Source organism: Pinus tabuliformis, chromosome 7 (assembly GCF_031772625.1).
Source record: "Pinus tabuliformis cultivar Carrire ecotype Pingquan chromosome 7, CPIR1, whole genome shotgun sequence".
NCBI lineage: Eukaryota > Viridiplantae > Streptophyta > Pinopsida > Pinales > Pinaceae > Pinus > Pinus tabuliformis.
The window spans coordinates 1,307,465,774-1,307,481,042 of NC_142293.1; the positions used below are offsets into that span (position 1 = coordinate 1,307,465,774).

The window sequence follows — 15,269 nt, forward strand, 5'->3', positions numbered from 1 at the left end:
TGCATTGAGGTTCCATTTAATTTAGGCTTAAGCTTTTCTCCATTACTATTGTTTTCTTCATAATTTAGGGACTTCATTGGGCTCACTACACTTATGAACTTTTAGGGCAGACACTATTTCATTAGTCTACTCTTTATTTGCATGTTGATGTAATCATTCATGGTCATGTCCATTTTATTTTTGGCATGCCACGGAGTGAATGGAAATAGATGGATCAAGTAGGTCATATTTCAAAAATCAAGGGCCTTAAATTGCCACATGTTTATCCAATTATTTAATGTGGATTTGGTGTGACCTATCTATCTACAACCTATTCGTCATGATTGGGGATTTCCGACATTTATAAGTTGTAAGTAAGAAGACATCGTCAACAAAGACACCTACTAGAGTAGCATCGATAGAAACAACACACATGCGACTAATAGCAAAATAGGAATCCCAATTAAAACAAATAGAACCATCAACATTTTGAAGCCTCAATATGGTTATTTATGGCTTTAGCTTTATGGTATGGACTTGAGAGGCAATATGCCAATGTCAAGGGCTAAGACGAGAATTACAATTTTGGAGACAAACTTGAGGTGGAGGCCTTCACTTCTATTTCTTAGTAGCAAATCACCAACAAGGTTCAAGGTTAAATTCTCACCTTAACTATGCACACTTATATTTTTGTCTTTAGATAATTACTTTGCTTACATATAAGATGTTTCCTGTTCATTTGAATAGATGGTTTCCTACCTCTATTTGAATTGTAATAGTAACCCATGAAAATGTCATGATACATGATGATGCTCTATTTCCTTGTACCCCAATAGTCGTTAGAAAGTTCTCTTTATATATCACCATTTTACTGTTATTAAAAACTCTACTAAAAATACTAACTAGAATTAACTTAACAAGAATGGTTAACTCAATAACTCCTACATTGAGAACTCCTTCTATCTCGGAAAACAATGAGAACTCCTTCTATCTCGGAAAACCCTTTTGAAAATTCACTTTTCTCAAATAAAAATACAACTCCTATTTGCATTCACATTTACCTCCATTTATGTGCATTCACTAAAAACCTTTTTAAAAAATCAATTTTCTTAAAAAAAAAAAAATAATCCAAACAAGGAATCCTCCCATCCTTGAATAATGTAACTATTAGACCTTCCTTTCCCACTTAAAAGATATGCTAATTATTAAATTATTATATGATGTTTAATAAACTTGGAATTTGAAAGTCTGGAAATATATATATATATTTGTCATAAATCTTTCCCTGGTTAAATTACTAACAATTAACCATTACAGCGTAGAGGAGATTATTTGGGAAAAAAAAAAAGACAGATTTTATTTCTTAGCTTTAATTTATTTTCTTAACATTCCTTTTATGGGATTGCCGTCACTTATTTAGAAAAGAAAGAAAAAAAAACCTGGAATATGATTTACTTTATCCAATGGAACGAGTATCGACTCGGTATAACAATAACAATATGGCCTCATCTGTGTACTATGTTAGAAATCTGCAGTTTCTAAATCTTAATGTGACCCGATTAAAGCATTAAAGCGTTAAAAGCGTTAAAAGCATTAAAGCATTAAAGCATTAAAGCGTTGAATTGGTATATGATGGACGTACCAGATTTAGTGTTAAATAAAAAAAAAAAAAAAAAAGGATTGGGTCCTCTCTCCCCCGGCCAAGAGTCGTATTCTTCTCCATCAAGAAGCGCATAAAGAAACAGGGCTAGAAAGAGAAACCGAATTCTGAGAAGAAGAATAGGAGTCAGAAGAAAGTAGATGGCAGCCATTACATCTTCCGCTGTTAATCAAGGTATGTCATCTAAACAATAGATCATATTAAGTTTTGTTTGTGAAATATTCGGTATTGATGATCTTTGGGCTGTTAGTTTGAATTGTTCATAATTTGAATTGTTCATAATTAATTAAGAAAGATTTACATTTGGTATCAGAGCCACCAATCAATAACTGAATATTTCCTATGATTACAATTGATCTGTTATGTGCTTTACTCATGATGTTAATCAAATCCTCCGCATGCCCACAATTTTCTGATCAAGTGATTTGCTTTCTTCGCGTATCTGCTTTAATTGATCCACCATCCACTGCTTTATTACTGAGTAAAATAATTCTGTCATTCCGTGATAAAATATAATAATGATTATGATACCGGCGATTGCCCATATCCGATTCGTTGGTGAAATGTAAAGCTCGGGAATTTTTTCGGTGGAATTTTGATTCATAATTCGATTCATAATTCTCCACGTATTTGCAACCTATTGCGATCAATTTAGTTTGAATATGCGGGCATGAATATTATTTCGAAAGTCTCTTTTAATAGAGGGATGAATCACTTTGTGCTTGTAGTATACCGGAATGCCGCCACTACGGTTGTGCTTGCTCCTTTCGCCTTCCTCATTGAAAGGAAAGTGCGAGCAAAACTCACTTTTCCCATATTCTGCCAGATTTTTGCATTGGGTTTTGTTGGGGCCTGTAATCGACCAGAATTTTTACTTCGTGGGATTGAAATTGTTTTGCATAAAGTATGTGTTATAAATCATTTATGCACATGAGATTTATGATTTTGTTAATCACCAAAGTGGTCAAAATCAGAATAGTCATTTAGTGCATAAGTGACATAATGATTATTGATAGAAATTGCCAGTTATAATAATACCAATTAACACTGGCGTCACTAATGATAGAACTTGAGAGCTTACCCAAAGGAAAGTCTTGTTCTATAACTAGTTGACATGATGAGGTTTAATAGATATTTTGATTAAATAAATATTGATCATCCAAAGATGTCAGTTCTATTTAATTGAATATATTTATTACCTACTTATGTTTTGGTATTTAATTATGTTAAGTATAAGATAGTATCTACCCAAAGGAGTGCTATATTATGCTATTATGTCTACATCTGAATCGCGTTAGTTATGAGCTTACAGTTATTTCATTTTTTTTTTTAATTTCAAGGAGTTCCCATGAATATGCATGCTTCATCTGTTACATTGTTCACTGGTGTTAATTTTTCTGAATGGAGAGAACAAGTCAATTTCCATTTAGGTGTTCAGGATCTTGACTTGGCACTCCTTGAGGATAAACCTGCTGCTCTTACAAAAGATAGTACTGAGGCAGAAAAATCACACCATAAAGCATGGGAACGCAGTAACAGATTGAGCCTTATGTTTATTAAGATGACTATTGCTAACAACATCAAGTCAACAATTCCACAAACAGAAAGTGCTAAGGAATATATGCAGTCTGTGGAAGAGCGTTTTCGTTCAGCTGATAAGTCACTTGCTGGTACTCTTATGGCAGAACTCACGACCATGAAGTTTGATGGGTCGCGAACTATGCAAGAGCACATTATAGAGATGACTAATTTTGCAGCAAGGTTAAACTCCCTGGGACTTACAGTAGAGGATTCTTTTCTTGTCCAGTTCATCCTGAACTCGCTACCTTCTGAATATGGACCTTTTCAGATTAACTATAACAATATAAAGGATAAGTGGAATGTTAATGAATTGGCCAGTAGACTTGTTCAGGAAGAAGGACGTTTGAAAAATCAAGTGAATCACTCAGTAAGTTTTGTGAGTGATAAAGCTGGTAAAGAAAAGAAAGGAAAATCAAGTCATTTCAAGAAGAAAAAGGAACCTGCTAAGAATGGGCAGGATAACGAAAAGAAGGAACTAAAGGATGTTCAATGTCATTTCTGTAAAAAGAAAGGACATTATCAAAGTGACTGTCCGAAAAGGAAAGCTTGGTTCGAAAAGAAAGGTAATTATCTATCTTTCGTATGTTTTGAATCAAATTTAGTTGAAGTTCCCATTAATATATGGTGGCTTGATACTGGTGCTACAACTCATCTTTCCAATAATATGCAGGGATTTCTTATGATCCGAACCATAAATCCAAATGAAGATCGTTTTCTCTTTATGGGAAACGGAATGAAATCTTCAATTGAAGGCATTGGGACTTATCGTCTAATTCTAGAAAGTGGATATGTATTAGACTTATACAGTACCCTTTATGTACCTTCATTATCTAGAAACCTTATTTCCGTAAGTAAGTTGGATAATTCTGGTTTTAGATGTATGATTGGATCTGGCTGTTTTGATTTATATAAGAATATTGATAATGTTGGTTCTGGTATTCTAATTGATGGTTTATATAAATTGAAACTGAATGACACTTATGTGAATTCCTTGTTGAATGTAGTAAATAATGTTGGATGTAAACGTAGCATGGTGAATGAAAATTCTGCTTTCTTGTGGCATAAAAGACTAGGTCATATATCCAAAGAAAGAATGATGAGACTAGTAAGTAATGAAATTTTGTCAAATTTGGACTTTAGTGATCTAGAATTATGTGTGGATTGTATTAAAGGTAAACAAACCAAACATAATAAGAAAGGAGCCACCAGAAGCAGCCAGCTTCTTGAAATAATACACACTGATATTTGCGGACCTATGGACACTCCAGCCTTTAATGGAGAAAAGTATTTCATCACTTTTATTGACGATTTTTCCCGTTATGGTTATGTCTATTTGCTTCATGAAAAATCTCAATCTGTGAATGTTTATTGAGACGTTTGTAAAGGAAGTTGAGAGGCAATTAGATAAAAAGGTGAAAATCATAAGGTCTGATAGAGGTGGTGAATATTATGGTAAATATAATGAGTCAGGCCAGTGTCCAGGTCCATTTGCAAAATTCCTCGAAAGTCATGGCATATGTGCGCAATACACAATGCCAGGTACACCACAGCAAAATGGTGTAGCAGAAAGGCGCAATAGGACGTTAATGAATATGATTAGGAGTATGATGTCAGATTCTACACTACCTAAGAATTTGTGGTCGTATGCTCTCAAAACCGCTAATTATTTGTTGAATAGGGTTCCTAGTAAAGCTGTTCAAAAGACTCCTTTTGAGTTATGGACTAACAGGAAACCTAGCTTAAGACACCTGCATGTTTGGGGTTGTCCAGCGGAAGCGAGAATTTATAATCCACATGAAAAGAAATTAGATTCTCGAACGATCAGTGGGTATTTTTTAGGTTACCCTGAGAAATCTAAAGGGTACGTGTTTTACTGTCCTAATCATAGTCCAAGAATTGTAGAAACTGGTAATGCAAGGTTCATTGAGAATGGTGAAGTCAGTGGGAATACTCGAAGAGAAATAGTAGAAATAAAGGAAACAAGGGTAAATGTTACATTGCCTAGAATAGTTCCTCCATCTACGATTACTCCAAATGTTGTTCCAGCTGTTGTAGAACAGCATGATGATAATGAACAACATATAAATGAAGAAGTACTTCCTGAAGGAAATGACTTCCATAATGCTGATATGCATGAACCACAACAAGTAGCATTAAGAAGACCTCAAAGAAAATGTAGGTCAGCTATTTCTGATGATTATGTGGTTTATATGCAAGAATCAGATTATGATATTGGAATCAATAAGGATCCAGTTTCGTTTTCACATGCTGTAGAAAGTAAAGAGTCAAAGGAATGGATTAATGCCATGAAAGAAGAACTGAAATCCATGCAACAGAATGAAGTTTGGGATCTCGTTGAGTTACCACATGGCTGTAAAAGAGTCGGATGCAAATGGGTTTTTAAAACCAAACACGACTCTAGTGGTAATATCGAACGGTATAAAGCTAGACTTGTTGCTAAGGGTTACACTCAGAAAGATGGTGTTGATTACAAGGAGACATTTTCTCCTGTTTCGAAAAAGGACTCACTAAGAATAATAATGGCATTAGTAGCTCATTATGATTTGGAGTTGCATCAAATGGATGTGAAAACAGCCTTTCTGAATGGAGATCTTGATGAGGATGTTTACATGGATCAACCTGAGGGTTTTTCTATAGAAGGTAAAGAACAATTGGTGTGTAAACTTAAGAAGTCAATATATGGGCTTAAACAAGCATCCCGGCAATGGTATATTAAGTTCAATACCATTATTACATCCTTTGGTTCTAAGGAAAATACGGTTGATCACTGTATATACCAAAAGATCAGTGGGAGCAAGTTTATTTATCTGGTCCTTTATGTTGATGACATCTTGCTTGCTGCAAATAATTTAAGTATATTGCATGAGACTAAGGAATTTCTCTCAACGAACTTTGAAATGAAAGATATGGGAGAGGCATCCTATGTGATTGGAATAGAAATATTCCGTGATCGATCACAAGGAATATTGGGATTGTCTCAGAAAGGATATGTCGAAAGGATTCTAGAGAGATTTGGAATGAGTAAATGTTCACTTGGGACAGTTCCTGTACAGAAAGGTGATAAATTCAGTCTCATGCAATGTCCTAAGAATGATGTTGAACGAAAGGAAATGGAATCAATTCCATATGCATCTGTTGTTGGTAGCCTGATGTATGCTCAAACCTGTACTAGACCGGATATCAGCTTTGCGGTCGGTATGTTAGGGAGGTATCAAAGTAATCCAGGAAGGGAACATTGGCAAGCTGCAAAGAAAGTTTTGAGGTACTTACAAGGCACGAAAGATTACATGCTCATGTATAGAAGATCCAATGAATCGGAGGTGATCGGATATAGCGATTCAGATTTTGCTGGATGCATCGATACTAGAAAATCGACTTTTGGTTACCTGTTTATGTTTGCTCAAGGTGCCATATCGTGGAAAAGTGCGAAACAGACTATCGTTGCTTCATCCACTATGGAGGCAGAATTTGTGGCATGTTTTGAAGCCACAATTCATGCATTATGGTTGCGGAACTTTATTTCAGGACTTGCGGTTGTCGACACCATTAGCAAGCCGCTGAAAATTTACTGTGATAACTCTGCAGCAGTATATTTCTCAAAGAACGACAAGTACTCTAAAGGTGCCAAACACATAGATCTGAAGTATCTTGTTGTGAAAGATGATGTTCAGAAACAAAGAGTGTCAATCATGCACATCAGGACAGATCTTATGATTGCAGACCCTTTGACAAAAGGGTTACAACCAAGACAATTTAAGGAACATGTTCAAAGAATGGGTCTTGGTTGTATTAGTAATAATTGATGTGTGACATTCTGAGCTCTTTTATGCGTTTCTGATATACAATTATGTGTCTCTTGTTTTAATATAGTAGTACGTATTTTATGTAATTTTAAACAAGAAAGAGTCTTATAAAGATATTATGTTTAATCATTATGATATAAGACATTATGTGGACCATTATGCTGTTTTATATAAATTATGAGTATGAATTGATGGTTTGCTGGTATTGTAGTATATGGAAGGAAATGCATTGAATTAATAGTGCACAACCGCCATAACTCTCAGCAATTTATCATAGTATGATGTTCAACACTTAATATTATGAATAGTCGGGTCAAGTGGGAGAATGTTAGAAATCTGCAGTTTCTAAATCTTAATGTGACCCGATTAAAGCATTAAAGCGTTAAAAGCGTTAAAAGCATTAAAGCATTAAAGCATTAAAGCGTTGAATTGGTATATGATGGACGTACCAGATTTAGTGTTAAATAATATAAAAAAAAAAAGGATTGGATCCTCTCTCCCCCGGCCAAGAGTCGTATTCTTCTCCATCAAGAAGCGCATAAAGAAACAGGGCTAGAAAGAGAAACCGAATTCTGAGAAGAAGAATAGGAGTCAGAAGAAAGTAGATGGCAGCCATTACATCTTCCGCTGTTAATCAAGGTATGTCATCTAAACAATAGATCATATTAACTTTTGTTTGTGAAATATTCGGTATTGATGATCTTTGGGCTGTTAGTTTGAATTGTTCATAATTTGAATTGTTCATAATTAATTAAGAAAGATTTACATCTAAATCTTAATGTGACCCGATTAAAGCATTAAAGCGTTAAAAGCGTTAAAAGCATTAAAGCATTAAAGCATTGAATTGGTATATGATGGACGTACCAGATTTAGTGTTAAATAATATAAAAAGGATTGGGTCCTCTCTCCCCCGGCCAAGAGTCGCATTCTTCTCCATCAAGAAGCGCATAAAGAAACAGGTCTAGAAAGAGAAACCGAATTCTGAGAAGAAGAATAGGAGTCAGAAGAAAGTAGATGGCAGCCATTACATCTTCCGCTGTTAATCAAGGTATGTCATCTAAACAATAGATCATATTAAGTTTTGTTTGTGAAATATTCGGTATTGATGATCTTTGGGCTGTTAGTTTGAATTGTTCATAATTTGAATTGTTCATAATTAATCAAGAATGATTTACATTTGGTATGCCGGGGGAGAGAGGACCCAATCCTTTTTATATTATTTAACACTAAATCTGGTACGTCCATCATATACCAATTCAATGCTTTAATGCTTTTAACGCTTTTAACGCTTTAATGCTTTAATCGGGTCACATTAAGATTTAGAAACTGCAGATTTCTAACATTCTCCCACTTGACCCGACTATTCATAATATTAAGTGTTGAACATCATACTATGATAAATTGCTGAGAGTTATGGCGGTTGTGCACTATTAATTCAATGCATTTCCTTCCATATACTACAATACTAGCAAACCATCAATTCATATTCATAATTTATATAAAACAGCATAATGGTCCACATAATGTCTTATATCATAATGATTAAACATAATATCTTTATAAGACTCTTTCTTGTTTAAAATTACATAAAATACGTACTACTATATTAAAACAAGAGACACATAATTGTATACCAGAAACGCATAAAAGAGCTCAGAATGTCACACATCAATTATTATTAATACAACCAAGACCCATTCTTTGAACATGTTCCTTAAATTGTCTTGGTTGTAACCCTTTCGTCAAAGGGTCTGCAATCATAAGTTCTGTCCTGATGTGCATGATTGACACTCTTTGTTTCTGAACCTCATCTTTCACAACAAGATACTTCAGATCTATGTGTTTGGCACCTTTAGAGTACTTGTCGTTCTTTGAGAAAAATACTACTGCAGAGTTATCACAATAAATTTTCAGCGGCTTGCTAATGGTGTCGACAACCGCAAGTCCTGAAATAAAGTTCCGCAACCATAATGCATGAATTGTGGCTTCAAAACATGCCACAAATTCTGCCTCCATAGTGGATGAAGCAACGATAGTCTGTTTCGCACTTTTCCATGATATGGCACCTTGAGCAAACATAAACAGGTAACCAAAAGTCGATTTTCGAGTATCGATGCATCCAGCAAAGTCTGAATCGCTATATCCGATCACCTCCGATTCATTGGATCTTCTATACATGAGCATGTAATCTTTCGTGCCTTGTAAGTACCTCAAAACTTTCTTTGCAGCTTGCCAATGTTCCCTTCCTGGATTACTTTGATACCTCCCTAACATACCGACCGCAAAGCTGATATCCGGTCTAGTACAGGTTTGAGCATACATCAGGCTACCAACAACAGATTTATATGGAATTCATTCCATTTCCTTTCGTTCAACATCATTCTTAGGACATTGCATGAGACTGAATTTATCACCTTTCTGTACAGGAACTGTCCCAGGTGAACATTTACTCATTCCAAATCTCTCTAGAATCCTTTCGACATATCCTTTCTGAGACAGTCCCAATATTCCTTGTGATCGATCACGGAATATTTCTATTCCAATCACATACGATGCCTCTCCCATATCTTTCATTTCAAAGTTCGTTGAGAGAAATTCCTTAGTCTCATGCAATATACTTAAATTATTTGCAGCAAGCAAGATGTCATCAACATAAAGGACCAGATAAATAAACTTGCTCCCACTGATCTTTTGGTATATACAGTGATCAACCGTATTTTCCTTAAAACCAAAGGATGTAATAATGGTATTGAACTTAATATACCATTGTCGGGATGCTTGTTTAAGCCCATATATTGACTTCTTAAGTTTACACACCAATTGTTCTTTACCTTCTATAGAAAAACCCTCAGGTTGATCCATGTAAACATCCTCCTCAAGATCTCCATTCAGAAAGGCTGTTTTCACATCCATTTGATGCAACTCCAAATCATAATGAGCTACTAATGCCATTATTATTCTTAGTGAGTCCTTTTTCGAAACAGGAGAAAATGTCTCCTTGTAATCAACACCATCTTTCTGAGTGTAACCCTTAGCAACAAGTCTAGTTTTATACCGTTCGATATTACCACTAGAGTCGTGTTTGGTTTTAAAAACCCATTTGCATCCGACTCTTTTACAGCCATGTGGTAACTCAACGAGATCCCAAACTTCATTCTGTTGCATGGATTTCAGTTCTTCTTTCATGGCATTAATCCATTCCTTTGACTCTTTACTTTCTACAGCATGTGAAAACGAAACTGGATCCTTATTGATTCCAATATCATAATCTGATTCTTGCATATAAACCACATAATCATCAGAAATAGCTGACCTACGATTTCTTTGAGGTCTTCTTAATGCTACTTGTTGTGGTTCATGCATATCAGCATTATGTAAGTCATTTCCTTCAGGAAGTACTTCTTCATTTATATGTTGTTCATTATCATCATGCTGTTCTACAACAGCTGGAACAACATTTGGAGTAATAGTAGATGGAGGAACTATTCTAGGCAATGTAACATTTACCCTTGTTTCCTTTATTTCTACTATTTCTCTTCGAGTACTCCCACTGACTTCACCATTCTCAATGAACCTTGCATTACCAGTTTCTACAATTCTTGGACTATGATTAGGACAGTAAAACACGTACCCTTTAGATTTCTCAGGGTAACCTAAAAAATACCCACTGATCGTTCGAGAATCTAATTTCTTTTCATGTGGATTATAAATTCTCGCTTCCGCTGGACAACCCCAAACATGCAGGTGTCTTAAGCTAGGTTTCCTATTAGTCCATAACTCAAAAGGAGTCTTTTGAACAGCTTTACTAGGAATCCTATTCAACAAATAATTAGCGGTTTTGAGAGCATACGACCACAAATTCTTAGGTAGTGTAGAATCTGACATCATACTCCTAATCATATCCATTAACGTCCTATTGCACCTTTCTGCTACACCATTTTGCTGTGGTGTACCTGGCATTGTGTATTGCGCACATATGCCATGACTTTCGAGGAATTTTGCAAATGGACCTGGACACTGGCCTGACTCATTATATTTACCATAATATTCACCACCTCTATCAGACCTTATGATTTTCACCTTTTTATCTAATTGCCTCTCAACTTCCTTTACAAACGTCTCAAGGACATTCACGGATTGAGATTTTTCATTAAGCAAATAGACATAACCATAACGGGAAAAATCGTCAATAAAAGTGATGAAATACTTTTCTCCATTAAAGGCTGGAGTGTCCATAGGTCCGCAAATATCAGTGTGTATTATTTCAAGAAGCTGGTTGCTTCTGGTGGCTCCTTTCTTATTATGTTTGGTTTGTTTACCTTTAATACAATCCACACATAATTCTAGATCACTAAAGTCCAAATTTGACAAAATTTCATTACTTACTAGTCTCATCATTCTTTCTTTGGATATATGACCTAGTCTTTTATGCCACAAGAAAGTAGAATTTTCATTCACCATGCTACGTTTACATCCAACATTATTTACTACATTCAACAAGGAATTCGCATAAGTGTCATTCAGTTTCAATTTATATAAACCATCAATTAGAATACCAGAACCAACATTATCAGTATTCTTATATAAATCAAAACATCCAGATCCAATCATACATCTAAAACCAGAATTATCCAACTTACTTACGGAAATAAGGTTTCTAGATAATGAAGGTACATAAAGGGTACTGTATAAGTCTAATACATATCCACTTTCTAGAATTAGATGATAAGTCCCAATGCCTTCAATTGAAGATTTTCATAAAGTCAATTTATAGAAAAGAAACAAAATTAAAAACCTGAAAAATGATTTACTTTATCCAATGGAACCACCATCGACTCGGTATAACATTATGGCTTCGTCTGTGTACTATTTATAAAGTCAATTTTCGCAATTTTCAAATTTTAACAGCGTGGAGTACATATATTTGCCCCAACCTTGTGGTATTTTAATTTATTTATTTTAACCAAAGAATTGCTCATGTAACTATCAATTTATTTATTTATTTTTAACCAAAGAATTGCAGGTGTAGCAGATGGATGGCTTTAATTGAAGTGGAAAAAGGTGTCCTTTGCATTTATTGTGAGAGAAATTGGTGTACAAAAAATTGGTTCAACATTGTTACTTTGGGACTAGGTTATACGTTTGACAGTGGGCATATATAGCCGTCACTCAATACAACCCGGATTTATTTGTTATCAATATTAATCCTAGCATCGGATTTATTTGTTACCAATATTAATCATATTATATAGTATTTTATGCTTTATAGAGTCATGAGTAATGCTATTGATTATTGTTTCTGATGTAACTGTTTAAGTATCATTTGATTTCATTTTGGTGATAACAGGTACAATATTTTTATGGGAAAAAAATACAATATTTTATGTACTTATTAATAAGACAATGTGTATATAAGGATATTATATTAAATATTATATAGGTATTATATAAGTTTATATCTATATATATATAATATTTAAATTTAATATAGTATTTAATGTATTGTTGCAGTGTATATAATATTAATCAATAAGTTTAATGTTTCAAAAAATGAGTAAGATATTATGATTGTGTGATACAAGTAAATATTTTATTTTATTATAACTTTGTTATCTAATTCTTTTTATATGGTAATTTTAGGTTGTTTAAATAGTATTTTCGAATGTAGAAATGATTTGGATATTCAAAAAAAAAATTAAAATAACTTGAATTGTGCAGTTTATATAGCTCATAGCTGCAATTCCCACAAATTTTTACTAAATTTCAAAAAAAACAAAACAAAACATTAAAAACTTAAACTAAAATTGAAGGATAATGACCAATAAACACTAATTAGATGACTAATATTCATTTTGAAACTCAATATTTAGTGTAAACTAATTTAGTTACTCATATTCATTTTGCCACAAATATTTAAGGAATTGTCTAAAGAGGTGGCAAATTTGCCATGGCCTCATCTCACCATTTTTTTTTCAAAATATTTGACAGTAGAAGTGCTTGAATCTTGTTTTTGATGGTGGAAATAGATTCACCACCATCAAAATTCCCTTTGACACCCAAAATCTTCAAACTTGATCGCTATAACCCAGATTTCCCAAAATAAATTTCTACCTAATTTTATCAAAATCTTGCATCAATTTCTATTATTTTCAAAACAAATTTACAGCTTCATTACATTAAGTGAATATTTAATACTATCTTTAAACTCTATTATTTTCAAAACAAATTTACAACCTCATTACATTAAGTAAATATTTAATACTATCTATAAATTCAAGGTAAAAAAATTTAATCAATACTCTGTGTACAACCTAAATACAAAAATTCAAACCAGTACTATAACTTTGTGTACACCCTTCCAATTATTGTACACTACTTTAATGACCAATATTTATTTTACTACCAATATTTAATTCTACATCTGAAAATATACAAACCATCAGATTTTTGAACATTTAATGCTAAGATCTGCAGGATACGAATCATCACATTTTAGTTGAAAAGCTTTTATACCAGCCAATGTTGATGCCTGCTCACCGTGCTCTTAAAGGCCTTGCTGACAAATATGGTCCTATTCTGTTTTTGCGTTTAGGCTCGCCCTGTCCCTACCCTAGGCGTTTCTTCTTCTGAGATGGCCAAACAGTTTCTCAGTAATGATGATTTGATATTCTCCAACCGGTGGGAAATATATATTTTTCAATTACCAGGATGTGGCCTTCGCACAGTATGCAGATCACTGGAGGCAAATGAGAAAAATATGCGTAACAGAATTGCTGGGTACCAAAAGAATTGAGTCCTTCAAGCATGTGCGAGAGGAAGAGATGTCTGTGATTATCCGTTCCATGTGGGAGCAGAGCGAGAGCGGAACACTTGCGGTAAATTTTAGCAAGGCCATCTCTAATGTAGTCTCCATTATAGTTTGGAGAATGCTGATGAAGAGAAAAAATTCTGATAATCATTTGAGTGCCAACGGCCAAGGATTTAAGGATCTGACCTCAGAAGTGTCAATTGCGTTAGGAGCCTTTAACGTCGGAGACTTCATTCCGTATTTGGATTGGCTTGATTTGCAAGGTGTCAAGCCGCGCATGAAGAAGATCCATAAAATATTCGACGAATTCGCAGAGAAAATAATAGAGGACCATGTTGATCATCGAGTGGCAGCCGCCACGAATGGCAGGGATGAGGCGGAACCTGTTAAAGACTTCGTTGATGTGCTCCTCGATTTGGCAGCTGAGACCGATAAGGCGGAGAACGAAATTACAGGGGAAAAAATCAAGGCAATTGTTCTGGTATGTCTCTCGCTCCTAATCTTTTCTTTTTATAAAATTACCATACTGTTAGTTCTGATTCTTCAAATTCAATCAACCAAAGTGTTTGATTTTATAACGCAATGAATTTGTATTCGGAAAAGGGCATGTTCGTCGGTGGAACAGCGACTACATCTAACACGTCAGAATGGGCAATGAGTGACCTGCGCAGGTATCCACATGCCATGAAGAGATTGCAGCAAGAAATCGAACATGTAGTCGGCAAACATCGCAGAGTGGAGGAGTCAGATTTGGCGAGCATGAAATACCTCCAATGCGTGGTGAAAGGAACTCTCCCTTTATACCCAGGGTAGCCATTAGGGCTTCCCCATGAGTCTGTCCAGGCTGTTACAGCAGGAGGGTACTATATCCCTAAGAAAACAATGTTACTGTTCAATTTGTGAGCTATTGGAAGGGATCCCAACGTGTGGGGAGCAGATTCTTCAGAATTCAAGCTTGAGAAATTTATGCAGGAAGCGTCTGTAGATTTAAAAGGAAGCCCATTAGACTTCAGAATGCTTCCATTCGGCTCGGGAAGGAGAGGGTGCCCTGGGATTCTGATGGCCATTACTATGCTTGAGCTTTCATTGGCTCAACTATAGCACATTTTCGATTGGAGTGTCGAAGGTGATCAGGTGGATATGAGGGAAGCATGTTCAGCGGCGTTGTCGAGACAGGATCCATTGTTTGCTTTTGTAACGTTGAGGATGCCCATGAGTTGCCTCTAGACTGTCGACATGTGAGGGTAGCTTTCCTTGGTAGTGTTAGACCATTAATCACAACTGCGCAAACAACGCCGTCCACTATTCCCATGTCAGCAAGTGTAATGTGGCTCTGCAAAAAGTAGTAGAACATCATTTCAAGACGGCGGAGATCGGCGGAGGTCATTATTGATTCTCCTTCAGATGTATCTATAAA

General features: G+C 35.0%; 1 pseudogene; it reads left to right on the top strand.

Moving 5' to 3' along the window:
• Positions 1 to 13,790: 13,790 nt before the first annotated feature.
• LOC149252331 (cytochrome P450 750A1 pseudogene) lies at positions 13,791 to 14,953 on the top strand (annotated as a pseudogene).
• Positions 14,954 to 15,269: the final 316 nt, after the last annotated feature.